Genomic DNA, 19,707 nt, shown 5'->3' on the forward strand with positions numbered 1-19,707 from the left:
ATAATTGGGCAGGTTTGCATTTGTTTGAGATAGCTATGATCACGGCAGGAAAAAGACAAACTGTTTCAAGTGTGCAGTGTGTCACATAGACTGTTTTGGAATCAGTGGTATATGAAGGGGCTGTGAGATTCCACTGCACCTTTTAGGGATGAGATGAACATGGGATTACAAGAAATGCTGTCCAAGTTTCCACTCTGCAATGAGTGATAAGCGTGTTTTGAAAAACAGAGAGAGAGAGGGCACTGAAGAAGACATGATGAATAATTTAAAGTCCATGTTGAGCTGTAGCCATTTAATTTAAAATAAAGCATTTTGGCTTTCTCCAAGAATCTGTATTTCCTTGTCATAAAATAATATATTTTAAGAATTTACCATATTACCACTATGCTGGACAGCTGTTTACCTTTGTTCCTATGTCTGAAAGGAAAAAAGCTGAGCTTTAAATGAGGGCAGCACAGTTTAATAAACTGGCAGATCTAGGTTGATTATTCATAATTTTGAATAGCTAAAGCAGCAGAGCTATGAAAATATTCCTAAATTATGTTTTCAGACAGCAGAGCATTATCTCTGCTATTTTCTATGTGTAGCACTGTTCATTGCCATGCAACAAATCACAAAGGTCAGCAGACCCTGACCCTGAAAAGCAGCTGTGTTATAGCAGCCACTGGAAAACGCCCGCCCTTGGACACAGAAGTGTTTCAAGTAAGAAAATCTTTCCCAGATAGACTGAGATCCAGACACTGGGTCATGCTTTTCCTCTGAACAGCTAGAGGTAAGTAAAGCCCTTATGGAAAGAATAGCACCCATGTCCCCCTAGGGAAGTTTTCGGAATCGTCACAAGTTTCATAGAATCATAAAATCGCTTGGGTTGGAAAAGACTTCCGAGATCATCAAGTCTAACCCTTGGTCCAACTCCAGTCCGTTTACCAGATCATGGCACTCAGTGCCACGTCCAATCTCAGTTTAAAAACCTCCAGGGATGGTGAATCCACCACCTCTCTGGGCAGGCCATTCCAATGCCTGATTACTCTCTCTATATGTACGTACAAGTATGCCCAGGCATAATAAGGGTGCACTTTAATAGCACCACCAGCAGCTTCTCCAGCCCCAGCTAGCACTAGTTAGAGACTTACCTCCCTGCTGCCCCTTGACCCAGCTCTGAAGACATCCATTCCTGCAGCTGTGAACTGCTCTCTGAGCTGCCTCCCCGCTTCTGGATTTGAGAAGCAGATTGAGCAATGCAGCATAGTTTTCCCTGCTGTGCTCCCAATTCCTGTGGCTAGTAAGTCCAGAATAAGCCTTCCTCTTGTGCTGCCCTTCCTCTCCCCCTGCTAGTTATTTCCAGGTTGCTTCTGGATTGACAGAGTTATTTATCTCTGATAGAGCATTTGTCTAACATTTTTTAAGTTACCAATCCAGACTACAGAGTTTCAGGTCATTGGCATTTCCTACTCTACTACTGTGAGCTCTCTAACACCAGGCAACACCACATCTTGAGTTTTCACCTCTGTGTAACTAAATTGAAGAATACAAACCCACACTTAGGTGCCTCAGTAAGAAGACAGATGTCAAGAGCTGGGATGATCCCTTGCATCTCCATGAAGTTTGCTGCTCTTCACAACGTTCTGTGCTACAAGGGAGGGGTTCCCTATTCTTCTTCTTTAGAAAGGTGAAAGATATTTCATGGTCTGTCTGCTTGAAATTAGGCCTCTAAAAGACACTACAGCTGGGGAAGGGGAACATCTGGCCCAGAAAGGAGATATTAACCATCCTTTTCCTATCCTGCTGAATGGGAAATGATGAACTAGGCTGCAGCATTCATGGTTCCTAATTGTTCTGTATTTTCTCTCTGCTTCCTGCTGGATTGGGACTGATATCACAGAGTACCAGCTAGCTGCTCTTTTCTTCCCAGGGGAATTCACCTATTTGCTTAAGTGACTTAATGAGATGCAAAAGCAAAGACAGAAGAGGAGAGACATGAGGCTTGCAGGTCCTCAGCAGAGCTCCTATGTTTACTTCCCATTTGTTTTTCACTCCTTTTCCATCCTTTGCTCTCCTTCTTTCTGGGCACACCTATAGATCCTGTAGGCCTTGTTGTCTGACCCAGATTCTCCCACGAACCCTGGTATCAGCATTCCAGGCCAGGCTATGTAGGATTTCAGGCTGAGCCAGACAGAGCTGGCAGAAGATGGTGCTGTAGAGGGACACAGCAAAGAGGCTCAGCTGCTCCCTGCTGGGGATATCCCAGGCCTGCCTCCAACTGGGCCTGCACACACCCATGCTCTGGCCACTCTGCCCACAGGCTTCTGCTGATCGAGAAGAGCACAACTTGTCTAGTGCGTGGGACAGAAAGACATCTGCCCTGAAAGAAAGAGCATGGACATGGGAGAACCAGGAGAACTGGTGAGGCTCTGCTGCCCCAGCACCAGGTGAGCTGCCTTGCCCTCACAGTTGGTGGTTTGTTGGGGCTGGAAGGGATGATGTCTCTTCATCCCTTGTGAACACAGCCTGCACCACCAGCTGAAGGCACTGGAAAAGCTGGCAGCTGTCGTGGTCTTCTCCCCACTGAGAACAGACTGAAACTGTTTTTCTTCAGAGCTGTTTTATGAGGAGCAGGAAGAGAGTACCCAGACAGAGCACTGAGAATTAACTTTACAAATGTGTCTCCCTTTGACAAAATGTTTGAGGTTTGCCAGTTCCTTTACGTTCTCTCCCACTGGCTGAGGAGAGTCTTGTCCTGAATAGGAAAACGGGAACAGTGCAAGAGCACAGATGTCTGACATCTTCCTGTCTTCTGGCTCAGAGAGAGGGAGATTAATAAGAGCTGCCAGAGAAATGCCTTGGAATGACCCTTTCTGATAGGAGAGAGAGTATCCTGGAAACACCCATCATTTGTTGGCAGAGACACTCACTTCATTCCCTAGGCTACACAACAAAATTTCTTTAACTCTTCTCAAGGTCATTTTTGGACTGGATTGGAAGTGTTTTACATTAAAACAAAAAACAAACAACCCAAAAGCTATCCAAAAAACCCCAACCACTTTGTTTCCCTCTGTTTTACATATCCAACATTTCCTAAAAGGAACAAAATGTTGAAACAATTAAATATTTTCCTTTTCTACAGCCCCATCTTTCATTAAGAGACAGTTTGCCTAACCTCTCTTCTTCCCTGTGAAGATGATGGATGGGGCTGACTGAAGAAGACTTGCAGGATCCAGTAAGTGAGGTGCCATTTGCGTCATCAGCTACAGTGATCATCAGGGAATCATCTGCCATTTTTATTGTTTCAAAAAGAGATGAGGAGGAAGAATGAGATTTATTACAGTTGGTGGAACAGACTTTGAAGTTAGGCAAATGGAAATTTGGATTATTTGCAGGAACAGATCCTATATGAGGCTGTCAGGTTATGCAGGGCCCTATTTGTGGAAGAAATGTGAGTGTTCAAGGCTGCCTTAGCAATAAAGAAAGTGGTGTATCAGTGATGAACCAGAGAATGGAGTTTATCAAAGCTGTACTGCTCAGCAAGCTGGGCCCACTTCTTCCCTGGATATCATCCCATTAATAGTTGCTGGAGAGACTCTGGAAGAGACTTCAGAATAACAGGTGAAACTCTAGTCTTCTACAAATCAGCTGCCACTTTGCTGCAGCAGGCTCTCTTTGGTACAGCTGAGACCACTGGAGAGTAGGAGATGAACTCTAACGACTAGTAAAATGCCAGCCATCAGATTTTCTGCCTGAACAGTGATCTCACCCGCAGAGTTTTTTACATGGCATCTTCAAGTTCCCCACCCCTGACTTGAAAGCCCTGAAGTACCTGCACTGTCACATTCCCATCCTGTTTCCCAGGTAAATCAACCTGGATGGAAAGTGACAAGTATACACACGTTTTCTGAATTCTCAGGAATACTTCTGAAAGTTGAGAAAAGGAAAATGAGAGAGCCAAAATGCCCATGTTACTGCAAGTGGTAAGTGCCCTAGGAAGCATCTCCAATGTTCTTGAGACATATGCCAATGACTCACCTCTCTGAAACTCCCAAACTGTTTAATGTTCCCTACATGCCACTTTCTCACCTCCTCTCCATCAAGCTGATGGGCAGTTCTGCTCATGGGAAACTTGCAGTAATTCCATGGAAGCCAAAAGACTCAACCTTATAGCAGTGCAATCAGACTGTGAGGATTTAGTAGTGAATCTAACCGGGACAGAGACAATTGGGGGTTGGGGTTGTTCTAAACTAAATTGTTTGACCAAGCGTTTGGTAAGTTCTTTCCTCCTTGTTCTTTTCTGAATGCAGTTATTTGTCCAGTAGTTAGATTCACACTTGTTCGTGTCCAAACTAATTTCTTTCACATGATTAATCAGCAGCTGGAGGCAGGTGATGTCATGGGCTTTGACATTATATTGTCATCAAATATTAAATTTCTCTCTCTCTCTTTATTAAAAAAAGAAAAAAAGCTAAACAGCTGCAGTGATGGCTTTTCTGGCTGGTGGCCAGCTGAGACTGAACAGAAATGTAACACTCCTTTCCTCTATTTTCCCATATTCCCCAGCTTGTTTGATCTCTACTGGAAAAATTGACTTTCATGGCAAGACTCTTAGTAACACCTACAATTACAGAGCATCCAAGAAAAATATACTTCAAGGACCAGGGTGTCCTTAAAGCCCTAGAAAACCAGGAATACATCCCTTTACCCTAGAGGAAAAGTAGTGCTGAGGCAGCTTCCATGTCCCATGGTGATTGGACAAATAGATTTGTGTTTCAGATGGAAGATGGCTAGAAGGATGTTGGAGTCCCTCAGACACAAGCTGTCAGTATGAACAAACATTTCATTTGCATTTACATGGAAACAAAATGTGTCTCAACTTTTGGCTAGAAAAAGAAGGAGGATGATCTTTGCAAGGAAGAGTGTAGGACAATTTATTGTGGATGAAATTTGCCTGGCCATTGTTAATAGATGTCGTCTACCAGGTTTACTAGAGATGGGATTTCCCCTCAAGTTTGGGGTGAATTGGAGACATTTGCCATTTACGGTAAGTTGTAAAAGGGGAAGACAGGGCCTTGCATCCTTTAAAAACTTTGGAGGATTCTTCAAGTTCTGTCTCCAACAAAGTATCAGTTTAGAAAGCCCACATCTGGTCTAAGCTGCTCTCACTGATAAAAGCAGTCTTCGAGAAGGCAGTCTTGATGGGTTGGTTTTGGAATAACTCTGATGGTTTAGTTTTCATTTTAATTTTCAACCATTTCAAAGTGTGTGTAACACACTGTGAGCATATATGTTGGTGACTTTTGGTTGATTTAGTTTAATTGAGGCATTAGCTGTATTGTGGGCAAATGGATTTGGAATGGGTATTACAGCACTCGATTTTCCAAATCATGACAAAAGCATGAGATTGCAGTCAAATATTTTAAGTTAATATGCTTAAACATTTAAAATTCTGAAAGCTTTTTCATCAGTAAATGCAAAATTATTGCAGCAATTCTGAGTATCAGCAGGATTTGAAAGCCTTAATTAATTTTTGTTACTTTCGAAATAATCTTAATAATTTCAGAATAATAAACTAGATTAATCCCTGGGAAGACTCACATAAAGTGGATTACATCACACCTGAAATAAGTTTTGGCTCTTTATCTGGCATTTAGATAATCCATGAAGAATCTGCAAAAGGCTAACAACGGTAACAGGAAGCACGAATTGTTGTCTGCATATGTTACCCTGTTATGTCCAAAGGAAAATATATACTGATTTGAATAGGCTCAGGACCAGGTCTTATACTGTACACCTGAGTTAAAATTCAGCTGTCTCTGGGACAGAAACTTACCAGGTTCTCTCTTCCAGAATTCAGTTCAAAATCCCTTCAAGCAGCATTGTTTCTGAGGAGGCACTTTCTTTCACATTTCCTATTTTCACTTGTATTATTCAAAGATTGAAAGCAAGGATTTACATACAAGGTACTAAATAATCTACTACATTCAAATCAGTTTCCACTGGGTAGATAATAATTTTTTCCATCCACATTTGAGGTAAGCATACTGGTCAGCCTTTCTTTTAAACAAGCTGATGCAACGTAAACAGGATGAATGAATAGGTAACTCTCTGCACCTACAGAGGGAACAGCTCCAACCATTTGGCGAGTGGTGAGGCCAGTCCTGCCCCATAGCACAAGTCAGAAAGCAGAGGGCCACACTAGTGACAGTGTGATGCCCAAGGAAATGCATGGAAACAGAAGCAGAGAAAGCAATAAGAGCTTTCTTGCCTGCCAACCCAACCAGAACCATGCTGGGGTCTTGAGACTGCACTGATGGACTTGGCTAAATAGATAAAAACAGCTAAAGCATTTTTCCTCATTCCTGTTTGGATATGGTTACATTTGCATGACAAACTTCAGCAAAGCAAACATACCAGGTGGTTACTTGAACGAGTTGCTGCGAGTAGCTGTTCTTTAACACAGTTGCTGTAAGAGCTCTTGTTTTAGTAGTTTGTCTGCAGCTGCCCTGGCTCAGCTTGGCCTAGCCACAGTTTCCCAGCCTGCACGGACATACCTTGTTTTCTATCCTATCCTCTCCCTACAGATGAATAGCAAAGTCTATATGATTTACTCCCTCTGTCTACTTGGACCAAGCCTTCGATGGTGCTCAGGCAGCTCAATGAGACCCTTCTCGCTCTGCCCAAGCTCCCACTTTTTGTTAGTTCTGCCCATAATATTCCAGTACTTCTTGGGCTTACATTTATTTGCATGATGTTTATTGTTCTCACACTGCTGTTAATGTTTCATGAAACTCCTAGAGTAAGATCCAAATGCTGAAGGGAAGAGAATCACTGACTCCTACAGGCACTCTATTAAATGTTTCCTCCACTGAAAAACAAGCAGTGCTACAGAGAGGATTGAATCTAAAAGCTCCATACAGCATCATTGTTTTTACTGGTTGGGTTTCTAAAGGGTGAAAGCATAAGAAGCCAACCCAAGAAATTACTGGAATGAGTAGCTCCTGTTTATTTCATCTGCAAAATGTACTTAGGTAATCTTCTATTTACAGTTAATCTTATGGAACAGCCAGTGAGATGCTGCTGAAAGCTGCGAGTGTCACCTCAGTACCTGAAGCAGTGCTAATGAAACCACTGAGCTCAGGTTTTTCTACAGAACAAATGGAGAGGCACAGGAAAGAAATTTCTGTTTCCTTTTAGCACAACTGCTTAGCTGGAGAACTCACAGGTAGATAAAGGAGGTCAGAAGGTTCCAGTCAGGGTGCTGTGTAGAGAAGAGGAAGCCATGCCTAGAGGAGAAGCAGCCCCACAAACACAACAGATGGGCAGTGACTGCAGCCCCAGCCCTGCTGATCAAATCTCTTTGCCCAGGCCATGAAGCAGGAGCTTCACCACAAGAACAGAGTGTACAAACATTTCTTCACAGGTGAAAGGTCACCAGCTGAAAAACTTAAAAGTCTAGGGCATTGCTGCTCCTAACACCTTCCCTCCTCCTTCTGGGGGACTACTTCCAGAGGCAACTGGATGCAGCACTGGCCTTTCAGGACTTAAGAAATACAGAGTTTTATTTACTTCCTGATCCTTGACTTAAAACATCTGCAGCTTTATAAATGAAAAGCAACCACTGCTGCTTAGCAACTTCTTCTGTCCCTGCTTCATTTTGACAAGAGACCAAGACCATGCTGTGATGTGTCTGTGATGCCCCACAGGTGCTGTGGTGACACTTGAGAACAATCAGTTGGGCTCCCCAGGCAGCTGGCACCATTGCTCTTCCTCTTGCATCTTACCTAGAAGGATGAAGCCTGGCTGGTCAGGTAAAGAGCCACAGCTGGAAATTTTAGCGAAACTGAGAAAATAAATTGAAAATAGAGCCTTTCTTCATCTGAAACATCCAGAGTTTCTGTTTCAGATGAGGCAGTTGAGTTGGCATTCTCAACTTCTCTTGTCCCTCCAGTATGTGACAGAAAAGCTGCTGCTGCTGCTCCTTTTGAACCTCTATCAGAAGAAAAGGCTGATCAAGTTTTACCCATTGAACCCTGGACTATGAGTGTAAGTGCTCATGCTCCTTTTAAGAGAAGAGCTCTGGCAAAGCTTTTCATCCCCCTTCTTCCTGAAGAAACTTTGGAAATTTGTTGGAAGTGATTGGTTTCAGTCAATTTGGTGGGGTGATGCTGGAAACTGCATAGCGGTTACTGAAAGATTCTTCAAAAATAAAGTGCTTGGAAGGAGAGGACTTCTGCAAATATTTGAAACTCATTCCATGCAAACGTTCATTTGTCACCTTCATCTTTATGGATTCAGCAAAATGGAAGGGGATTCTCCAGCATCTGTCTTACCAGACAAACTTCAAACATCAACAGCAGCAGGTTCTGCTCTTGGCAAGGTATATCAGTCCCTTTGCACATGAAATAGCTCTTGGGTTGTTCTGGTGGGACAGATGTACATACAGATAACTGTAAGCCTTTACAAGGTAGGAGATAAGGATGGTAGTGAACATCCTGATTTTGTCTCTCTAGTTGTTCTCAGCAAATCTCAATGCAGTATTTCTCAGGAGCAGAAATACTGAAAAAAATAGGGTTTGGTTATTTCTGATTACTTTGAGTCCAGGAAATGGAAATATAGTATCACCATACTGTGCTTCTTTTGTACTTGATCTGTATCTTGCTGTACCAAAAATTTAGATTTTCTTGTGGCATCTGCTGAATGCTGACAAGATACATGTCAGCATCATATTATTACCTACACATTCATTTCACATTGACGTGGCTGAAAACAACTGCTGTTTGTGTTTCTACATCCATTTTGATGCTTTGGAAAATTCTACACTTTTCTGCTCCAGTATGAGAAAACACAAGGGTGTGTGTGTGTGTGTGTGTGTGTGTGTGTGTGTGTGTAAGACTTAGCAGAACTGTATTTAACATTTTATTGATCCTCAACTTTAGGCTTAAAATGCCCATAAGAGGCCTTTCTAATATCCATCTTTGTCTTTTTTTGAATCAAATGCTTAGTTACCATACCTTTGTCTTTTTTGGTTTGGAAATGATGACAACTAACTCATCTCCATTGCATTTTTTTGTTACTCCTTTATTACAATTCCTTTTCCAGGAGAGATTAGCCCACTTGCTATGAATGTGTAAGCAGAGTGCTGGTGTGAAAATCAGAGCACCAGCTGCACTCTTACCTTACCCAGATTTGAAGGAGAGCTGCCTGAGGAGAAGTCCAGACATTCAGCCTGTGGTAGGAGCTCCTTCTGCAGGAGAGAATGATACCTTTGCATAGGAGGATGCCCAGATACCTTCCCCAGCACCTCCACACCTACTGACCATATGCTGAAGCAACAACAGAGTGGGCATGCCTATACATCCCTATCACCACAACTCTGCAGACACACCCTGGTTGGTGCCCAGGATGCAGCTTCTGCTGTATCTGATACTTCACAACACAATGGTAAGTCTTTTCTAGTTGCCTTGTCCTGCCTCTCCAGTCTTTACCCTCTGAAGGGTCACTTTCAGGGGGATGAACTGGTTTTCTCCAGCCCAGGGAAGCCAAAGGCCCCAGGCACTGGTGGTGTTCTCAGTAAAACCCAGAAAAGGGGCAGCACGTGACTAATCCAGTAGCTGCACCAGCAGCAAGGGCCACTCAACAACACCCATAATTAGTATTTCCTGGTGAGTCAACGCCCCGTCCTCCCCTCAGGTCAGACAAGGGGAGAGGGGCTGCAAGCAACAGATTTGGGGTTGGCCTGCCCATCCTACGTTACATCTGGGTGTAATGACAGCATTGCAGCTGCCAAAGCTGCACAACTGTCCTACAGGAGTCACACATCATCCTTTCTGTCTCCATTATAAGGGGAGGTGCTTTTATGGCACACTGGAAGTGACACAATAGAGTCCAGTGCTCAGTGACTGCTGGGCACTGAGCTCTACCATTGACCCTGGGATTTGCCAGGAAGCAATTCCATTTTCATTCCTTCCCTCCCTTTGTGTCTCCTCCCTCTTCCTGTTCCTTTTTTCTTCTTCTTCCATCCTTTCTTTCTTCCTTTCTTTCCTCCTTCTCTCCCTCTTCTTTCTTTCTCTCCTTCTGAAGAACAGCTCATTCTGTTGTTTATTGCCATGCTGACTGTCAGGAAACTTTTGAAAACCAAGGACAAGAGAGATGCTGAGACAAAACTCAAGTGTACAATGGGTTCAAAGGCACTCAGAACTCAGCAGCATGAGCACTACAGAACACTCAGCACCTGGGAGTCCAGACCCTGAATTAGGATGACAAGAAGAGGCAGAACCACAGCAGAACATAGGAAAAGAAAGATGTTTTACTTTCTGGAATGAGATGAGCAATGCAACAATGCAGGTGTTTGTTTAGAACTCCATGTTGCAACATGATCCCTATTGAAAAGTCTGATGTGTTTTCTCGGGATTCTGGCATAAACTGGACTGCAGACTTCCAAAAAAGTCTTAGTTTTGAAGGTGGCAGAGCTAAATGTGTTTGGATTATCCATTCTTTGTTCTGTCTGCCATTCTTTCTCTTTTTAGCTCTTCTTTCTCCATGGTGGGGATTGGTCACTCATGTGGTGTTTAGAGTCAGTTTTATAATTTGCAGAAACTAATGAAGCTGTTTGGGTTCATTGCTGGGTATGTTCAAGAATCTTTATGATTCAATTTTTCTTACATGAGTCAACTTGTTTCAGCCTGTTTCAGAACTGTTTTACAGCAAAAAGCCTCCCATCACTATAAGTCTTTTTATAAAAGCACACAGGAGACCGGTATCATCTGTATACTTTTTCCACTCTATAGATTTCAATAGAAGATTGTCCTATTTATAGGAGTCCCTTCAAAAGTTCAAATAAACCACAAAGAGCAATAGGAGATGCTGACAACTGGCCTCTTCCAGCACATCTGAAGAATGATTAACTGTCCATCAACTTTGCAATATATTTTGGTTGAACTAAAAATGACATTAATGTTGTTAACATGGAAAGGAATTATTTCAGCTTGTCAGAAATATATTGGCTTTACAACAGGATCAAACCAGATCACAACATTAGGCAAACTTTCTCCCTTTGACTAAATCTGGCAGATGTGGAACAGTTTTGAGAAGATGCTTCTGTGAGAAATGGGAGATGTAGGTCAGACCCTTTCAGATGTGGGTTTTACACTGCCTACATGAGTACTTGTGTTTGCAGAAGAAGTGGCCAGTACCATCAGATATTTTACAATGTTAGTCTACTATATAACTTTTTCACTATAAGAAGAAAAGATTTCATTTTGGGTTGAGTAAAGTATGTTTCAAAAACCCGAGCAACATTTTACAGTTTTTCTTGTGAATGCAAATAAACCCAAATATCTCTGTTATGGATTGGTTCAAAATGATTTCAGCCCAACTCTGATTTATTTGGCTCAGCCACCCAACCATAAATTTATTCAAACTACTTTATGAGTCAGAACTTTGTGGACATAAGTGAAAAGCATGTGTATATAACATGCAGGAGTCTGTCCAAGAGTTTACTCTCAAAGGAACAAGTAAGGCCTCAGAAAGGTTCCTATCTCCATGAATATTCAGTAAGTCTGTGCAGGAACTGGGAAGCCAGCCTGGACTTACCAGCATTCCAAATCAGTGCCCAAGCCCAGAAGCACTTCTCTCCTTGCTGCTCAAATCTCCCACTTCCTTTCCACAGCAAAACTACTCTGGTTCTGGTGGTTAAAGGCTCTCCTCACTATCACAAGAGCTCTTCCTTATTCCCTTAGTGTGCACTAGGTAGCTCCTCAGAGACCATTAGACACATTAGCTCAGCACTGAGATTAGAATCAAATAGAGGCTCTGTGTTCAGACGTAACCTCTACAGTGAGAACAAGTTCATCATTTCCAGATCTAGGAACCCTCATCTGCCGTCACCTGCCGAGGGTGTTTGCTGTGGCATTGGCTGTTTTAGTTGCAGCTCTGGATCTGAGGGCTAGACTTGATTCAGCACTCACAAGGAATCTCCCCTGAATAAGTAGAGCAGGCACTGAGTTTATAAAAAGTGTCGCAGTGGCTGTCTGAGACAACAAATTACTTTAAGAGGTGAAATGATTTAAACATCTTTTAAGATAGCTGTGCTGTGTGGAAGAATTAAATGAATCTCATGTTGTTATGGACCCTGCTGTATAAATGTTGAAATAAACAGAAGTGTGAAAAACCCCGAGAAAGACACAGGAGACAGAAATGCAGATTAGGGAGGAAAGCAGAGGTGGGTGAGAAATGATCTAAGTGTTGGCATTGTGTGCAGTACAGTGGGCATTGCTCATCTTCATAACAACATAGCACTTTGCTCCCCCTCTCTGGAGGGGCTGCCTTGAGGCACTTCTCACTCAGGGTGATTATCATCTTTCCAGTGCATCTGGGAAAACCGAGGCAGGGAAAGGTCAAGACCAACATTTTAAAAACTGGCCATGATTTTTTGTGTCTCGATTTCTGCATGTCTAAAAGGAAACCAGTCTGGTTTCCTTCAAGAAAGCCATGACTTTCATGAACTCGTGACTTTCATGAATCCCGTGACTTGAATGAAGTGTGAAATATTGTCTGGTCAGAATATATAAAAATGAGGTCCAAAGTGTCTCAGATTCAGCACTGGAAATGAATACATGGGAAATGTTGCTCTCTCATATGTTACTCCAGCTCATACAGAAATTCACCAGTATTGCTGCTTTCTTTTCTAAATTATAGTGGAGGAATCTTCTTTTTAAACAATGTATCTGATTTAGATGTTACTTATCACAGTTTCTATATTCACATTGGAATACAAGCTGTCCACAAAAAACAGGGAGGTATTTGTGGAGTTGCATTTGCTTTTTCCTGACATTTGTATGAGTAAACTCATCTGACTTCCTAGGAAAGATGAGGAAACTGCATCTTCCCTACATGTCATGAAGAACTGTAAATTCTTCTTTTGGATATGGGTATTGCAGCTCTTCTGACAGCACTACACCCACCCTCTGTCTTGCTGAGTTTTACGCTGCCTTCAGTGACAGCACAGATGCTGGAGTTGAGCTGTTGGTGACTCTCAGGCAATGTGTCCACAGAGTGGTGATATTCTTTTACCAAGGATTTCAAGCACAGAAAAGCTCCAGACTGAACCAAGAAGAAACCAAGCTGATTGCTTGCCCCAGGTCTTGATTTTCTCAGGGTTGTTTTGCAGTTGGAAATGTCAGGGAATTCGGACTGCATTACAGAGCACCAATCCTAATTCTGGTACCACACCTCCCTTTGCTCAGGTTCTCACTTTGGCTCTATCACAGCCTTTCTTGCCATTTCTCCCTTCTCCTTATATTAGCACCACACTCCTATTTGTGCAAATATCCAGTTCCCCACGTGGATTTAGAAATAAAGCAAATACAGCTCCACAGCTACCACAGATATTTTGGAAAACCTGTAGCTTGCATTCAAATGAATGTTTATGATTTTTATTTACAATGTCATCTCCTCTGTAATTCTCTGTTTAATAATGACTTTCTGCCAGGCTAACTTCACCTTGACAATGTCATATCTCTGTGCTATTCTCTTTCATTTTGCTCCCCTTGACTATTATATCTCATTTTGTGAGCTGTTGAATAGCAGCTGTACTTCAACCCAGCCCTGGCTTAAATGATCTCCAGGCTCTACACAGGCTTTGGGAGACACATGCAGACAGGATCACATTAACAGGGTTTATCCAGCCCCAATAGTCGACTCTGGCTGTTTGTTAGAGTTGCAGTATGACTGTGTTTCAGTAAGACAGGTTTTGAACAGGAATGAATGTCATCCATATTGCCTGCAATATTTTGCTGCTCTGGAAACACATCTTACTGTTATATGAAAGCATCTGTCAGATGTATGGGAGCACCAAGGTGATTTGGGTGAAATATGGCAATGAAACAAAGAAAGGTGTGCTTAACTATGCTTATGAAAATTACAGATGAGGAATATGACTCATTAGCAAAGTGCAAGACCTTGCAGAATTTTAAAATTATTAACTTTTGAAGTTCTTCTGGAAGCAGTTGATGCTAGTTTGAGGGAGGAAGCTGTAAAGAAGATGAGGAGGTACTAGTTACTGGTACCTCCTTAATTTTAAAACTATACTTGAACATCCCTGATACATAAAACAAATTGTTTGGTTTTTTTCTTCAACTTACAGTTTCATTGTACAAGGAGAAAAATAAAGCCTCAAGGTTTTGAAAAGCCACAGTCGTTTAACCGTAGATTTGTCTTAAACCAGTTTTATTTGATCAGTAAAAAAACCCTGTATAAATTCACTTATTTCATTGATCTTAATATGTAACAAACTCTTCAGTTACTGCATGACTGAAAATCAAATTGGCTTGATCCAGTTTAACTAAGGTCAGTAATCTACTAGGGAGTGTCCAAAGGGGGCCATGAGGATGGTGAAGGGCCTTGAGGGGAAGCCATACGAGGAGTGGCTGAGAGTACTTGGTCTGTTCAGCCTGGATAAGAGGAGACCGAGGTGAGACCTCTGTGATCTTCAACAACATCGTGAGGGGAAGTGAGGGGCCGGCACTGATCTCTGTGGTGACCAGTGACAGTACCCAAGGGAATGGCCTGAAGCTGTGCCAGGGGAGGTTTAGGTTGGGTATCAGGAAAAGGTTTTTCACCCAGAGGGTGGCTGGGCACTGGAACAGGCTCCCCAGTCTGACAAGCCTGACCAAGCCTGACAGAGTTCAAGAAACAGTTAGACAATGCTCTCAGGCACATGGTGTGACTCTGGGAATGTCCTGTCCAGAGCCAGGAGTTGGACTCAATCATGACGGGTCCCTTCCAACTCAGCATATTCTGTGATTATATGAAAACCTAATTTAAGGCTTGATTAAGTGGTGTTAATGCAAAGTTAAATAAACTAAATGCCAGTAAAAGCTATTTTAGGAATTGCCACTCCTGCTGAAGGGTAAGGAGTTTAAAACAAACTTATTTAATTTACTTTAAAAGTTACTAAGATAAACTATTCTAAGTGCTTCTGTGCAGAGAAACTTGCAGAACTATGACAATGGACTCTTGAAAACTTCTTAACATGAATACATGAGAGAAGTTCAGAAACAGAAAGCAACTAAACTTTGTGCTTCTTTTAAACAAAAATCAAAATACAACACTCTCTCTTATCCCTTAGGACGGTGAAAAAACATATTTTTGCCCATATTCTCTGAGGTTTTTTGGCATTGCTGCTACATGTGTAGCTCTAGGAATGGGTCATGATACAACTCTTTCAGCAGAAACAAGCTGGGCTCAATCTGAATGCCTGAAGCCCTTGGTGGAATCCAGCAAACAACGTGGCTTCGAAACAATCTGGTAATGTCAGGAGTTTTGCAACACGAGACGTTTCACAAATACATTCTCCACAGAGGGCTATATGAGTAGATAAGGTATTTCGCAAGGATCTGCTTATAACAAAAATCCTCCGAAAGGCTTATCCCAGACCATACCGGAGCTAGGGCTGCAGATGTCAGAGCCCATCCCGCTGCCGAGGAGAGAGAGACGTGCGCGGCAGAGCTCTGTCCCCTAGTGGGCACAGCGAGACTCTCCCTCACAGATAGTGGAGGGGGAATCTCCTTCAAATACAACCGGGAAGGACTTATTTGGATATTAAAGTATAATTCACATTCCTCATTCACGTCCCACCATCACGGACATCAACAGACCCAAGTAAATTGTACAGTTCATCTGTGTAGTTATGGGGAACTTTTTTGGGAACTTTCTTCTCTCTCTCTCTTTTTTCTTTTCCCTGTCATGTGCATGTTTGAAAGATGTTAGACACTTATTTTTCTTTTTTTTCCATGACTGAACTCACTTCAGTCAAAGTCATTATTGATTTATCATCGACTTCAAACAGAGTAGAATAGTGTTAATTCACAGTTTTCCAAGTCACATGAAGAGGTCTGCAGATTGTACGGAGTCTGTGATTGCCTGAAGGATTTGTCCCAAGATCTGGAAAGCCAAAGAGATACCAACAGGTTTACAGGCATAATACTGCTCTTCAGATTGGTGCATTTTTCTCCTAAAGGGATACTAAATTCTTTAGCAAAACTGTACAGGACATATACATAAGGAGGCAGGAGAAGCTGTCTGAAAGAGACAATGGTCCAGAGGGCAACATGGCAGCAGGAGCTCTGCTTCCAGGCAGGAAAGGGCACTCCCACTGGGGCAATCCTACTCCTGCTTGATGGGCCTGCAAAGGACCTGTGCTTAAAAGCAAGACTTAGGTGTCATTCCATTAAGTTGGATGCAACACTGACTGTGGTGTAACTGCACATTTCACCAGATTTAATTCCTGTGCCCTTCCCACCACTTGGGCCTCTCTGAGAGAGTTTCATGTTTAGCTCATGTCTACATCCACTAGAAAGTAGTAATCTATACAGCTTCTGTGATGTTGTAGACCTGGAAAGAATAGACCATGAAATGATCTCAGGTCCATGCATGACACAAATAATTAGTATCCCCTTACCATGGAGTCAGATCCATAGTCTACAGTCTACAGTCTAGGGGACTTTGGATCCCTACTTAACTCTGTTTTAGACAGAAGGACATGCAATGCTTTTCAGTACTGGATCTTAGTTCTGAATGGTCTGGTTGGCCTGAGGTGTAAAGGATACACCAGTGTGGGAGTACTCTTTAAAAATCCACACAGAAGTGTGAGACCAATATATGATTCCTGCCCACAGTTGGCACTCTGTCATGAGCCCTGGCCATTTGCCAAGCATTTCATGAATGAGCAGATCTCCTTCAGTTATGAGAAAAATGTTTGGTTTGGTATTCTGTAATGACCTTTCTTTGAGGGACTGCAGATCTGCAGAGTGGAATAAACTGAGCAAGACTCTTGGAAAGTACTGTCTATTCTAGTACAAAACCTCAGATATGCTGGGCCTGACCCCATTCAAATCTGTGCAAGCACAAGAGGTTTTAATGTTATTTTGACAGAGGGTGTCTTGTCTGTTTCCATGAAAAAGTCAAGGGAGCATGTCTGTTTGAATTTGTGTCAGTAGCCCTATTTCCAGGTATTATTTACGTCTCCTGAAATAAAACAGTCACAATTCCTTGGATGTATTTGGAAGATTGCAACAGTTTATGACCAAAAACTCCCTGAGATTTCCTGCTGTAATGTTTCAGTATCAAAATGGAGAACATTAGGGCAATCCCAGAGAATGTCTCTGTGCACTTCAGAATAACCACAAGCCTGGCAAGAGACACTGACCTCCCAAATCATGAAGACGCGATGCAGTTTGTCACATGATTTTCCCAGGAACAGGCATATGTTACAGTATCTGTGAAAGATCCTTTAAGAAAATAACTACGCAGATCCGTTTGAAATTGGGGGAAAAAGCAGAAATATTTTTGATGGCCACATGATGGAGTGGGGCTTTGCTCAAAGAGCCTTTTAACTTGCTCTCAGGTCGGGTGCTCCTCATGTGATGCATCTTGGAGAAAAAACATGTGAAGGGGCATTCTGACTGGAAGCTTTATGGAAGTAACACTCACAGACAGACAGACCAAAGCAACCATTTGTCTTCCTATTACCCACTTTAGGGTACAGAAGAGGAACACAGAGTGAAACTAGATTTTTGCCTTTCAAAACTACAAAGGAGTCAGGCAGGATATGCATTCTCAGAAAGACAGCTGGGTTTTACACACAGCCCCTGTGCCATCAGTCCTTGTACTTTCATAAAGACTACAGCACATGTCATTTTTCCTAAAATCTTATGCTAGGTTGCACGAGACCTACACCCCTTTGCACTTGTCCATCAGGGTGAGAGCAAAGGGAGGATCTAGTGAGAATGTGGAAATCAACAATGAATGTAATTCAGAGACCTGAATAGACACCTGTGCAGTTCATGTCAATGTAATCTTTTCCAGAGCCCTTCATTCTGCAGAGCAGCATTTTTAAGAGATACAAAAAGCTGCAAGTTTAGCTTTAAAGCTGCTGATAAAGGGTAACTGGGCTTGTAAAACCAGTTCCCACCCCTTCAGCCTCTAGAAGAAGGAGCCTAAGAACAATTCCCTATCTATGACAGGGGTTTCACTGGAATGTGCTTGTTGCTGGTTCAGTGATAAATCTGGGCAGGCTCAGCTGGACTGGCAAGGTGGAGAGCAGCACAGTTCAGACTGTCCATGCTTTGGCTTTCAAGTTGTAAAATGCTTTAAAACAGAAAAATATTTTTACTGTTGTCCCAAATTTGTGTCAGGTACACAAGCTCCATGTAAAACTAAAGGGGTGTAAAATGACTGCAGGTTGTGGGAAAATCTGAGTGCAACCAAAATTGCTCCTTCTCCTAATATTAAACTTAACAATCAGCTAAGCACACAATGCAGGAAGGAATAAATTCATCAGAGAAATTCCCATTTGAAAGCTCTCCAGCTGAATCAAGTGACCAGTGGAAAGGAATTCACCAGCTCAGCACAAAGACCAAAGGTAGACACAGTTTTTGAGAGAAGAGTGTTAGAAAGAGCTCTGATACTCTGCTAGTGAAGGACACAGCCAATTTTCACAGACTTTACCTTGGCAAAGGCCAGCTGGCCTTGCTTGGATAGGCAGCTCTCTGGGGCTCTGAAGAATTTTGCATGTAACTTCCTTAATGTGTAGATCATTCAAAATAAGGATTACAGGTACAAGGAAGGTGTAACATTGGTCACCAATATTGTGCAGGAAATTCAGGGGAAAGGACATGATGGCCAAATGAGATTTGGAATCTGCAAAAAATTCCATTCACTTATTTTATCTTGTGTCTCCTTCATTGCCATCTCACCCTTCGTTCCTTTTGTATGTAAGACCATCACGGGTGGCACGGAGCAGAGTGTGAAGCTCTGCTGCAAATACTCCCTGTGTTTGTGCCTGAGGTTCTGCCTGAAATGATAAAAGCAGCAGAGGGAAATTGCCATGACTCCAGTTCGTGTCTCTGCCCCACAGACAATGAGCAAGTGCTACAGAGTGCCAGAATCTTAATTTTCCTTGACTGTGCTTGATAAAGCAATGGGAACAGAGGCAGGAGTGGTTTGTGTGCTGACTGAAGAGCGGGATTATTTTACTTATTATGCTATTTTTAAATTTTAAACAAAAAGGCTTACATTCTGAAAATACAAACTTCTCCCATCCACAGCAAATAATGTGAAATTGTACTTTTATTCACTCCTCTGATCTATAGGCTGAGCAGAGCTCAGTCACAACTCCAGCAGAACCATTCTTAGGCCATTTCCTCTGGTTTCTCTATACTCCTCCACACTGCTACGTAATTATTCTGCCTTGCAATTTCTCTCAGGATCTGCACACTTGCTTAGCTTTTTATTTACTGAAGGAATGCATTGATAAGCATTTATGCCTTCCAGGACCTGAAGGGTCCCTACAAGAAAGGCAGAGAGGGGCTTTTTACAAGGGCATGTAGCGACAGGACAAGGGGGAATGGATTCAAACTGAATGAGGGCAGGTTTAAATTACATACTTGGAGAAAGTTCTTTGCTGTGAGGGTGGTGAGGCACTGGAACAGGTTGTCCTGAAATGCTCCATCCTTGGAAGTGTTCAAGTGTTGGATGGGGCTTACAGCCACTTGGCCTAGCGGAAGGTGTCCCTTCCCATGGCAGTGCGATTGGAACTGGATGTTCCTTAGAGTCCCTTCCCGGCCAAACCATTCCCCACCTCGCTGTCTCCAGGCCCGCGCACAGCCCGCCCCGCCCCACTATGGCTGCCCCGCGCCGCACGGACCGCCTCCGGGCCCC

At 42.7% G+C, this 19,707-nt stretch overlaps 1 long non-coding RNA gene across 1 annotated transcript; it reads right to left on the minus strand.

Moving 5' to 3' along the window:
• Window positions 1-14,279: 14,279 nt before the first annotated feature.
• LOC139668462 (uncharacterized) lies at window positions 14,280-19,637 on the minus strand. The gene is made up of 3 exons (XR_011697063.1): window positions 19,434-19,637; window positions 18,496-18,841; window positions 14,280-15,930 (listed from the first exon to the last, which is right to left on the minus strand). It is a non-coding gene; the product is annotated as an uncharacterized lncRNA (long non-coding RNA).
• Window positions 19,638-19,707: the final 70 nt, after the last annotated feature.

The sequence above is a fragment of the Pithys albifrons genome, chromosome 2, assembly GCF_047495875.1.
Source record: "Pithys albifrons albifrons isolate INPA30051 chromosome 2, PitAlb_v1, whole genome shotgun sequence".
Classification (NCBI taxonomy): domain Eukaryota; kingdom Metazoa; phylum Chordata; class Aves; order Passeriformes; family Thamnophilidae; genus Pithys; species Pithys albifrons.